A 12639-nucleotide genomic window follows, 5' to 3' on the forward strand; every position below is an offset into this window, starting at 1 on the left:
TTAAGCGGAGCTGTTTGTGCGCCTAGACATAGGGTGACAAGATTTTGCCAGATTAGGGTGAAACCTAATAAAGGGATCCATAGATCAAGTTAATGCAACCCTAGGGTGTTAATTAGAGAAAGGTCTCAATTATTCAATCTAGGGATTAGACGTTATTAGTCTTGAATAGGGATAATAACATAACTTAGGGATCTCTACGGAACAAGTTAAATTAATAAATCGTCCGATTTGGAGCCAGAATAACAAGTACAGTCTAGGTGGATTTTTCCTTAAGTATTGTCCTAATTCAATCGATTTTCCCAAAAACAATTCCCCAATTCTATTTTCTGTGAGTTCTTAGTTTAGATAATTAGTTAGTTAAAACAAAACCTCTTTATTCCTAGGCTAGATAATAAAAAGGCAGCCATTACTAGTACTTTTAGTTCCTTTGGGGTTCGACAATCCGGTCCTGCTAAAACTATACTACTGTTCGATAGGTACACTTGCCTACATAGCGATAATAGTTAGTTTCAAGAATGATTAATTATAAATATTTAAAACCTATCACGAAATCACGTGATCAAGTTTTTGGCGCCGTTGCCGGGGAATTAAGATATTAGGAACGCTCAATTTTTATTACTCTAGCCATTTATTTTTCTTTTAATTTAATTTAATTTAATTTATTATTATTATTATTTATTAATTTACTTTTTTCTTTCTCTTGGCAGGTTTTTATAGTTTATGACTAGAAAAAACCCGTTAGGACCACTACTTTTTGTCAAAGAAATTGATCGTATAGTTCGCAGACATTAAAGAGAAATAAGGCGAAGCTTAAGATACACAGAGAACAAGCAAGAGGACGATACTTAACCCCCAACCGAAGAGATGGTTGAAAACTAAGACAATCAGCTACCTCCTGCAATTGCAGTTAATCAAAATCCTACTCCACGTACTATGTATGATTATGGTAAACCTTCTTTAAAAGGAACTAAATCAAGCATAGTTAGACTTGCTGTAGCTGCAAATACTTTTGAACTAAAACCTAACACTATTCAAATGATACAGCAATTTGTTCAGTTTGATGGTTTGCAGGATGAGGGTCCCAACACTCGCTTAGCAAACTTCTTAGAACTATATGATACATTTAAAATTAATGGTGTTTCTGATGATGCCATTCATCTTCGGTTATTCCCTTTTTCATTGAGAAACAAAGCTAAACAATGGTTGAACTCATTACCACTAGGGTCAATCACTTTGGGATCAAATGACCGAAAAATTTCTATTAAAATATTTTTTGCCGGCTAAAACGGCTAAATTATGTAATGATGTCTCTTCGTTTGTGTAGATGGACTTAGAAACTCTTTACGATGCATGGGAGAGATACAAAGACTTACTGAGAAGGTGCCCTCACCATGGGTTACCGCTTTAGCTACAGGTTCAAATGTTCCATAATGGCCTGAATCCTTCGACTCGACAAATGGTTGACGCAATTATTAGCGGAACCATCAATAATAAAACACCTGAAGATGCCTATGAGTTTATAGAGGAGATGTCACTGAATAACTATCACTGAATAACATCCTCCGGGTTTTCAACAACCACTCTATCAACAGGAAAAGAAGTCGAATGTGACGTCCCTAATTTGATCCTAGTCGGGAAGTGGTGTCGGGACCATTAAACCGAGTCTTATAAGTAATTAGAAGTTATATTCTATGTTTATGATGTTAGCAAATGCATGTGTGAAAGTTGCATGCATTAATTTGATCATTTCCATGTGAATTTATTTAGATGGACTTATATGAAACATTGTTGAAAGGTGATAGGCCAATCTTCAAAGGTCTAATAGTACATGCATGCAAAAGTATGGTTTTCAATGTCAATTTACCGAAAGAGAGGGAAGTGGCCGGCCATGGTGATGAATATGGGCAAAAGAGAACATGTCTTAAACATGTTTTGCTAGTGGTGGATGTTAGAAATAATAAAATAAGAGTATGGAAAAAAAATTAATGTTAGTAGGATGAGAAACAAAAAAAAAAAAGTGTTCATCTTTCTCCATAGCCCTTGGCCGAATATCCTAAAGAAAGAAAAGAAAAAAAAAATTGTTCATCTATTTTCACTTCTTGGCCGAAAATACTAAGGAAAAAGGGGGAGGATTTTTGCTTCATGCTTGGGTTGGAAGAGATCTAGAAGGAGATTTGGCTAAGTTGCATCAAGATTAAGGTATGTATGAGGTTGTGTTAGGAGTTTCATGCATGTTTTGGTTGCTAACTTGATGTGCATGTTAGCCATGGCTCAAATCTTTGTTATGCCATGGAAATGGTATTTGGCCAAAGTTGTTATGGTGATAAAGCCATTGCATGCTAAGTGTAAAGCTTGATCATGATGCATGCAATGATGGATTGTCTACTCCTGAGTAAGATTTTGAGTTTTCTTTTTGTTTAATCATGATTGAAGTTGAAAAGGAGCATGATTGTCATATTCGCCATGATGCATTCATAAGCATGGTTCATGCTTCTTGCATGTTAGTTAAAATTTGTGTTTTGGATGGCTATGGACACCTTGAAATTCGCCATGCTCATATATGTATATATATGTTTGCACATGATGTTTGGTTATGAACTAAGTGATGAATATGTTTGTTTAAAGAAGAAGATGTTGAAGAATGAATGTGAAATTGCAAGCACATTCGCCTAGCACACATATGAGTGCTTGATGCTATATTATAGGTTTTGAGCAACAATATGCAAAGCATTAACTAGTAAAATGCATGCTGTTTTTGTGAGGTATTAAGTGCATAATTGGCCTCAACATGTACATGAATATTCGCCTTCGGTAGCCTATTGAAGGCCTTAGCTTTTCCTTGATGCTCGAATAAATTGTATTGAATTGCTTGATGTAGTATAAAATGTGCATGACCATTGTGTATTCAAGCTAAAGAGTGGCCATATGACCATTTAAACTCCTTGTCATATTCGCCATAAGCTAGCACAATGAGGTTTTAATAAATTGAATTTGTTTGAATTAGCTCAAGAGCTAAGAGGGCCACAATTGGACAAGGGAAGGAAAAAGTGATCGAATAGCCGTAAAAGCCGTTCGACAACATCCGAGGTAAGTCCTCAAGAAGTGACCTTACTTGAATTATGTGGAATGAAATATGGATGTATTGATTATTGATTTATGTGTGTATGAGTATTCAATAATACCCGGGCTAAGTCCCAAGGCGATTATGCTAGTGATTATAATTGTGTTTGAGCCTTAGTAACGAAAATGAAATATGTATGTCCAATGATTATTGATGTATGTGTGCATGAGAAATTGAATGATATCCGGCTAAGCCCAAGACAATTATGCTGGAAATTATATCCGGTTAAGACCAAGGCAATTGTGCTAGTGGCTACATCCGGCTAAGACCAAGGCATTCGTGCGAGACATTCTATCCGGCTAAGACCAAGGCATTTGTGCACGTGGTTATATCCGGTTATATTCAAGAATCTTGGGCTGGAGGTGAGTGTTGGTTGCTGTAATAAATTCAATTAGTACGCTCAAAAAGCCCAAAGAATAAGGTACGTTTATATGTGCATTGGAAAGTCGACATGTTTGAGCAACATTCGCTCAATCGACTAATGAATTTCAGCTATTGAATTGATCGATACTTTGTGAAAGTATATAATGATGAAGTGTGAAGTAAGAATGACTATGTGAATGAGTATTAATGGAATGATGTATTTGGTTATGTGAATGTATTGCTTTAATTAAAGCTGATTATATTCCTTGAGACTTACTAAGCATAAAAATGCTTACCCGTTGCTTTGGCTCTCTGTTTTATAGATTTCGCCGATAGCAATCGGATTCGGGATCAATAAAGTCAAGTCATCCACACTATCAACGCCTCTATTTTGGTATAAATTTTGGTTGAACTTTGAAATGGCATGTATAGGACTACCCTTGTTGGTTTAAAATGTGGTGATGTATATGTATACGGCCATGCGAAAATGGCTCGTAAAAGGAAGCATGAACTTAGACTATTTGTGGTTTGTATGTATATATATGGTGTCATGATGTGATTATGGATTGGAAATGGGAGTGTTGGTCACATGATCAGCCATTGGTATGGTTAAAATGATCATATATGAACCTATGTATGGCAAGACTAGTTGGTTCATGGAGACTACAAAATAGGTAAGACCTACCTTAAAAACAGGTGCTGCCAGCTGCAGTGACGTGAATGTGAAAAATCACCAAAATTTGTAGGAATGGTATTAATTAGTGAATAAGATATGTAAATGAACCTTGATGAGTCTATTTGCATATGGAAGAAACGAAATGGTCATAGGAGTTACATGTTAAGAGATATTAAAGCTATTGTGAGACAGGGCCAGAACGGTTTCTGGGTCCCCTGTCGCAACTTTAAAAATTTTCTATAAATTATCCAGAAATAATTAGGAGTCATGCCTTATATGTACAGATTCCATTTTGAGTCTAGTTTCATTAGAAACAAACGGCACCAGTATTAAAGTCCTGTACAGTGAGATATTCAAGTTAAAACGCGCGAAGGTCAGAGCAGTCGATCCCTGTAACATGGGTGACTTTAACTAATAAACTGTACCAATTGGCCCGACCAAAAATTCTAGAAATAAATCCATGGATGGAAACATGAGTCTAAATTCAGGGAAAATTTACGAAACCAGTTTCTGAGTTTTGAAACTCGAGATATGATTTTTAAGGCGACGGTGACGCAGTTTTCCAGCCTGACTGGAAATGTCAAATTGGTGGGCAAAATATGTGAACTTGGCTTGTTAACCCCTCGTGTCCGACACCGGCGATGGTCTCGGGTTCGGGGTGTTACAATTTTATTGGTATCAGAGCCACGGTTTAGTCGATTCTAGGACTACCGTGATGTGTTTGGGGTCTAGCTATACATGCCATTAAATGATGAATCGATAGCGTGGTGATTTCGACAATTTGACTTTGTGTTTGTTTATAGCAATGGATCCCGATCCCAACCGAAGCGATAGCTGATGATGTGGAGAGTGTGGCGCTGCTCCGCGCAAGGGACAGCGCCGACGGACTCTCAACCTATGGCCAGCAATCCGAATGACGAGGCTAGGCAAGCCTTTTATAGTGTGATGAACGAATGGTTTAATCAATACATTCGAACTAACACTACTGTTCCACAACCTCCATTCCCGACAAATGCAACCCCGCACCTACAATACCTCCGGTGGATCGACCAAATAAGGTCAAGTAAGCCCCAATCGATAGGATTCAAAACATGGGGCCACTGAATTTAAGGCTACGGATGATGATGATGCCGAAGCGAGCTGAATTTTGGTTGGATAACACTATCCGGTGCTCGATGAGCTATCCTGTACACCCGATGAGTGCTTAAAGTGTACCATCTCCTTGCTACGTGTGTCCGCCTACTATTGGTGGAGTACTCGACTTCGTGGTACCTAGAGAGCAAGTGACTTGGGAATTCTTTCAAACCGAGTTCAAAAAAGTATATCGATCGAGATTCATCGACCAAAAGCGAAGGGAATTCCTTGACCTTAAGCAAGGTTCTATGTCGATTCTGACTACTGAACGAAAATTTGTGAGGCTTAGCCGATGCGCGAGAATGCATTTTGTCCGAAGCCATTATGTAAACGCTTGAGGATGGGCTGAATGATGATATAAGGATGTTCGTTGGCATTCTCGAGATACGAGAGTTCGTAGTACTTGTTGAGCGAGCTTGTAAAGCCGAAGAGCTTAGAAAGGAGAAACAAAAAGCTGATGTGGGAACTGGAGAATTCCGAAAGAGGTCCTCGGGAAAGTCTCTTCAACAAGCATCGAAGAGATTTCGAGATGATGCGAGCCGGTCTAGAGGCATTTCGGGCTTTTCTAGACGAGGACGCGATCGACCCCCTGTGACCACACGAGTCACTTCGATCGCCAGTGGTGGAAATGATCGCCGAGAGAGGGCGGAGTGTCCACATTGTGGCAAATGGCATTCGGGGAGCTGTTGGTTTTGTGATCGCTCCTGCTATAAGTGTGGGTCGGCCGACCACTTTATGAAGGATTGCCCGAGGATGCATGAACAGAATGTAAGTCAGAGTGGAAACCCGGGTGCTACCACTGCTCGAGGTAGGCCACCTAGAAATATGGGCAATGTCAGTGGCGGTCAGAGAGGATCTAGAGATGCTACCATCGATCTCGAGGCTCGTGCTCTGCAAGGACTTATGCCATCTGGCGCGCGTGAGGATGCTTGCCTCTCCGGATGTCATTACGGTACTTTCACTCTTTTCAATACAAATGTGATTGCTTTGATTGACCCCGGTTCTACTCATTCATATATATGTGAAACCTTAGCATCCAAAGAAGACTTTGCCTATTGAGTCTCTCGAGTTTGTAATTCGGTGTCAAACCCTTGGGTCATTACGTGCTTGTCAACAAAGTGTGCAAGAAAAGTCCCCTAGTGTTCAGAGGTTCTTGTTTTCCAAATGACTTGATGCTTTTGCCGTTCGATGAGTTCGACGTTATTCTTGGTTTGGATTGGTTGACCATGCACGATGCGGTTGTAAATTGCAAAAGCAAGACTATCGATTTGAGGTGCGAATAATGAGATAATTTGGGTTGAGTCTACGGACTTAAAGGGTTGCCACCGTAATATCGCAATATTGGCCCGAAAATATGTAAGAAAAGGGTGCGGCGTACCTTGCGTCGTGCTCGATGACAAGGAATCGAAAAGAAACCCGAATCGTGTCGGTGGTTTGTGAATACCGAATGTTTTCCTGAAGAATTGCCGGGTTTACCACATGCTCGAGAAATAGAATTTGGCATCGAATTGGTACCGGTACCACTCAATTCGATAGCTCCGTATCGTTTGGCACCAACGAATTAAAGGAGTTGAAAGCTCGGTTGCAAGAATTGGTGGATAGAGGTTTTGCTCGCCTGAGTTTTTCGCCTTGGGGTGCGCCGGTGTTGTTCGTGAAGAAGAAGGATGGAACCATGCGGTTGTGCATCGACTATCGTCGACTTAATAAAGCGACGATAAAGAACAAATATCCGTTGCCACGTATTGATGACTTGTTCGATCAACTGAAGGAGCCTCGGTGTTCTCAAAATAGATTTGAGATCGGGCTATTATCAATTGCGAATCCGAGATTCGGACGTACCCAAGACCGCCTTGAGCGAGATATGGTCACTATGAGTTCCTAGTGATGCCGTTTGGGCTCACTAATGCCCTCGGTATTTATGGATTTAATGAATCGGATCTTCGGACCATATTTGGATCGATTCGTAGTCGTGTTCATTGATGACATCTTGGTCTATTCAAGAAATGAGACCGAACATCTTGAACACCGCGGTTAGTGCTGCAAATTTTACGGATCGCAATTATATGCTAAGTTCAAGCAAGTGTGAGTTACGGTTAAGAGAGGTTAGCTTCTTGGGTCATGTGGTATTCTGCGTCGGTATTCGAGTCGACCAAATAAAATTTCAGCCATACTTAATTGGAAGCCTCCAAGAAATATTACTTGAGGTTCAAGCTTTTGGGGCTTCTTAGGTTATTACCGACGATTTGTAAAGGCTTCTCAACGATAGCCACGCCGATGACGGCTACTCCAAAAGGATGTTAAGTTCGAATGGACGGAGAAATGCCAAAAAAGTTTCGATCAACTGAAATCTTATTTGACTGAAGCCCCAATTTTAGTGCAACCCGAATCTGGCAAAGAGTTTGTCATCTATAGTGACGCCTCCCTCCTTGGGTTAGGTTGCGTATTGATGCAAGAAGGTCGAGTTGTGGCCTATGCGTCGAGGCAATTAAAGCCACACGAGAAAAATTATCCGACCCATTATCTCGAATTGGCCGCCATCGTATTCGCTTAAAGATTTGGCGACATTACTTATTTGGTGAAAGGTGCCATGTGTACTCGGATCACAAAAGTCTCAAATATTTGATGACCCAAAGAGACTTAAATCTGCGACAAAGACGTTGGCTCGAGCTGTTAAAGGATTATGAGCTGGTCATTGACTATCACCCGGAAAGGCGAATGTGGTTGCGGATGCCTTGAGTCGTAAATCATTATTCGCTTCTGACGATGAACGTGCACTTGTCTGCTCGATCCGATAGTGTGTTAGTAGCTGAATTGAAAGCCAAACCACTATTGATACATCAAATTCGAGAAGCTCGAAAAGTCGACGACGAGTTGGCTGCAAAACGGGCGAGTGTGTTCGAACAAGGACTCGAATTTCAAATCGACGATGACGATTGTTTGAGGTTCAAAAGTCGTCTGTGTGTTCCAAAGAATTGAACTCATTTCGATAATTCAAATGAAGCCCATTGTAGCCGAATGGCAATCCACCCGGGAGTACGAAGATGTACAATGATTTGAAACGTCGGTTTTGGTGGCATGGTATGAAGCGAGACATCTCCGACTTTGTTTGAGATGTTTAATATGTCAACAAGTGAAAGCGGAACATCGGTGCCTTGAGTGATTACTTGACCAATCACGATACTCGAGTGGAAATGGGATCGAGTCACAATGGACTTTGTATCCGGACCGCCATTGTCGCAAGTAAGAAGGATGCGGTTTGGGTCGTGGTAGATAGATTGACTAAGTCGGCCCACTTTGTCCCCGTCGCACGGATTTTTCAATGGACAAATTAGCCAATTGTACGTTTCTCGATTGTGAGATTACACGGGTGCCTATTTCCATCGTGTCGGATAGAGATCCGAGATTTACCTCGCGATTTTGGAAAAAGTTGCAAGAAGCTTTGGGTACCAAGTTGCATTTCAGACCGCCTTTCACCCCCAAACCGATGGTCAATCCGAGCGGATAATTCAGATACTTGAGGATATGTTAAGATGTTGCGTCCTCGAGTTTAGTGGTTCATGGGAACGGTATTTGCCGTTGATTGAATTCGCTTACAACAACACTTTCAATCAAGTATTAAGATGGCACCTACGAGGCCTTGTACGGTCGTAAATGCCGTACACCATTGTTTTGGACCGAGCTCGGTGAAAGCAAGATTTTCGGTGGATTTGATTAGAGATGCTGAGCAGAAAGTGAAAGTAATCCGTGAAAGTCGAAGATAGCCTCCGATCGTCGAAGTCGACGCGGATCTGAAGCGTAAGGATATCGAGTATCGTGGGTGATAAAGTGTTTCTCAAGGTATCGCCTTGGAAAAAATACTCGATTCGGCCGTAAGGGCAAGCCGAGCCCGAGGTTCATTGGGCTATATGAGATATCCGAAGCGAGTCGACCGGTGGCATATCGTTTGATTTTTCCCCGAACTCAAAAAGGTTCACGATGTCTTTCATGTTTCGATGCTTCGACGCTATAGATCCGATCCATCGCACGTGATTAGTCCATCAGAAATTGAAATTCAAGCTAATATGAGTTATGAGGAAGAACCGATCTGTATCCTATCACGGGAAGTGAAAGAATTGCGAAACAAACGGGTTCCGCTAGTGAAAGTGTTATGGCTCAAGCACGGGATAGAAGAAGCTACTTGGGAGACCAAGAACTCTATGAAAGAGCGATATCCAAACCTATTTACCGGTAAGATTTTCGAGGACGAAAATTTCTTAAGTGGGGGAGAGTTGTGACGTCCCTAATTTGACCCTAGTCGGGAAGTGGTGTCGGGACCGTTAAACCGAGTCTTATAAGTAATTAGAAGTTATATTCTATGTTTATGATGTTAGCAAATGCATGTGTGAAAGTTGCATGCATTAATTTGATCATTTCCATGTGAATTTATTTAGATGGACTTATATGAAACATTGTTGAAAGGTGATAGGCCAATCTCAAAGGTCTAATAGTACATGCATGCAAAAGTATGGTTTTGCATGTCAATTTACCCAAAGGGAGGGAAGTGGCCGGCCATGGTGATGAATATGGGCAAAAGAAAACATGTCTTAAACATGTTTTGCTAGTGGTGGATATTAGAAATAATAAAATAAGAGTATGGAAAAAAAAATTAATGTTAGTTGGATGAGAAACAAAAAAAAAGTGTTCATCTTTCTCCATAGCCCTTGGCGAATATCCTAAAGAAAGAAAAGAAAAAAATTTGTTCATCTATTTTCACTTCTTGGCGAAAATACTAAGGAAAAAGGGGAGGATTTTTGCTTCATGCTTGGGTTGGAAGAGATCTAGAAGGAGATTTGGCTAAGTTGCATCAAGATTAAGGTATGTATGAGGTTGTGTTAGGAGTTTCATGCATGTTTTGGTTGCTAACTTGATGTGCATGTTAGCCATGGCTCAAATCTTTGTTATGCCATGGAAATGGTATTTGGCCAAAGTTGTTATGGTGATAAAGCCATTGCATGCTAAGTGTAAAGCTTGATCATGATGCATGCAATGATGGATTGTCTACTCTTGAGTAAGATTTTGAGTTTTCTTTTGTTTAATCATGATTGAAGTTGAAAAGGAGCATGATTGTCATATTCGCCATGATGCATTCATAAGCATGGTTCATGCTTCTTGCATGTTAGTTAAAATTTGTGTTTTGGATGGCTATGGACACCTTGAAATTCGCCATGCTCATATATGTATATATATGTTTGCACATGATGTTTGGTTATGAACTAAGTGATGAATATGTTTGTTTAAAGAAGAAGATGTTGAAGAATGAATGTGAAATTGCAAGCACATTCGCCTAGCACACATATGAGTGCTTGATGCTATATTATAAGTTTTGAGCAACAATATGCAAAGCATTAACTAGTAAAATGCATGCTGTTTTTGTGAGGTATTAAGTGCATAATTGGCCTCAACATGTACATGAATATTCGCCTTCGTAGCCTATTGAAGGCCTTAGCTTTTCCTTGATGCTCGAATAAATTGTATTGAATTGCTTGATGTAGTATAAAATGTGCATGACCATTGTGTATTCAAGCTAAAGAGTGGCCATATGACCATTTAAACTCCTTGTCATATTCGCCATAAGCTAGCACAATGAGGTTTTAATAAATTGAATTTGTTTGAATTAGCTCAAGAGCTAAGAGGGCCACAATTGGACAAGGGGAAGGAAAAAGTGATCGAATAGCCGTAAAAGCCGTTCGACAACATCCGAGGTAAGTCCTCAAGAAGTGACCTTACTTGAATTATGTGGAATGAAATATGGATGTATTGATTATTGATTTATGTGTGTATGAGTATTCGAATAATACCCGGGCTAAGTCCCGAAGGCGATTATGCTAGTGATTATAATTGTGTTTGAGCCTTAGTAACGAAAATGAAATATGTATGTCCAATGATTATTGATGTATGTGTGCATGAGAAATTGAATGATATCCGGGCTAAGCCCCGAAGACAATTATGCTGAAATTATATCCGGTTAAGACCAAAGGCAATTGTGCTAGTGGCTACATCCGGCTAAGACCAAGGCATTCGTGCGAGACATTCTATCCGGGCTAAGACCAAGGCATTTGTGCACGTGGTTATATCCGGTTATATTCAAGAATCTTGGGCTGGAGGTGAGTGTTGGTTGCTGTAATAAATTCAATTAGTACGCTCAAAAAGCCCAAAGAATAAGGTACGTTTATATGTGCATTGAAAAGTCGACATGTTTGAGCAACATTTGCTCAATCGACTAATGAATTTCAGCTATTGAATTGATCGATACTTTGTGAAAGTATATAATGATGAAGTGTGAAGTAAGAATGACTATGTGAATGAGTATTAATGGAATGATGTATTTGGTTATGTGAATGTATTGCTTTAATTAAAGCTGATTATATTCCTTGAGACTTACTAAGCATAAAAATGCTTACCCGTTGCTTTGGCTCTGTTTTATAGATTTCGCTCGATAGCAATCGGATTCGGGATCAATAAAGTCAAGTCATCTACACTATCAACGCCTCTATTTTGGTATAAATTTTGGTTGAACTTTGAAATGGCATGTATAGGACTACCCTTGTTGGTTTAAAATGTGGTGATGTATATGTATACGGCCATGCGAAAATGGCTCGTAAAAGGAAGCGTGAACTTAGACTATTTGTGGTTTGTATGTATATATATGGTGTCATGATGTGATTATGGATTGGAAATGGGAGTGTTGGTCACATGATCAGCCATTGGTATGGTTAAAATGATCATATATGAACCCATGTATGGCAAGACTAGTTGGTTCATGGAGACTACAAAATAGGTAAGACCTACCTTAAAAACAGGTGCTGCCAGCTGCAGTGACGTGAATGTGAAAAATCACCAAAATTTGTAGGAATGGTATTAATTAGTGAATAAGCTATGTAAATGAACCTTGATGAGTCTATTTTCATATGGAAGAAACGAAATGGTCATAGGAGTTACATGTTAAGAGATATTAAAGCTATTGTGAGACAGGGCCAGAACGGTTTCTGGGTCCCCTGTCGCAACTTTAAAAATTTTCTATAAATTATCCAGAAATAATTAGGAGTCATGCCTTATATGTACAGATTCCATTTTGAGTCTAGGTTCATTAGAAACAAACGGCACCAGTACTAAAGTCCTGTACAGTGAGATATTCAAGTTGCAACGCGCAAAGATCAGAGCAGTCGATCCCTGTAACATGGGTGACTTTAACTAATAAACTGTACCAATTTGCCCGACAAAAAATTCTAGAAATAAATCCATGGATGGATACATGAGTCTAAATTCAGGAAAAATTTACGAAACCAGTTTCCGAGTTTTGAAACTC

General features: G+C 39.8%; 1 non-coding gene across 1 annotated transcript; it reads right to left on the reverse strand.

The window, feature by feature from the left end:
• Positions 1–1291: 1291 nt before the first annotated feature.
• Positions 1292–1398, reverse strand: LOC128292064 (small nucleolar RNA R71). The gene has a single exon (XR_008282049.1). It is a non-coding gene; the product is annotated as a small nucleolar RNA R71 (small nucleolar RNA).
• Positions 1399–12639: the final 11241 nt, after the last annotated feature.

This window comes from Gossypium arboreum, chromosome 4 (genome assembly GCF_025698485.1).
Source record: "Gossypium arboreum isolate Shixiya-1 chromosome 4, ASM2569848v2, whole genome shotgun sequence".
Classification (NCBI taxonomy): domain Eukaryota; kingdom Viridiplantae; phylum Streptophyta; class Magnoliopsida; order Malvales; family Malvaceae; genus Gossypium; species Gossypium arboreum.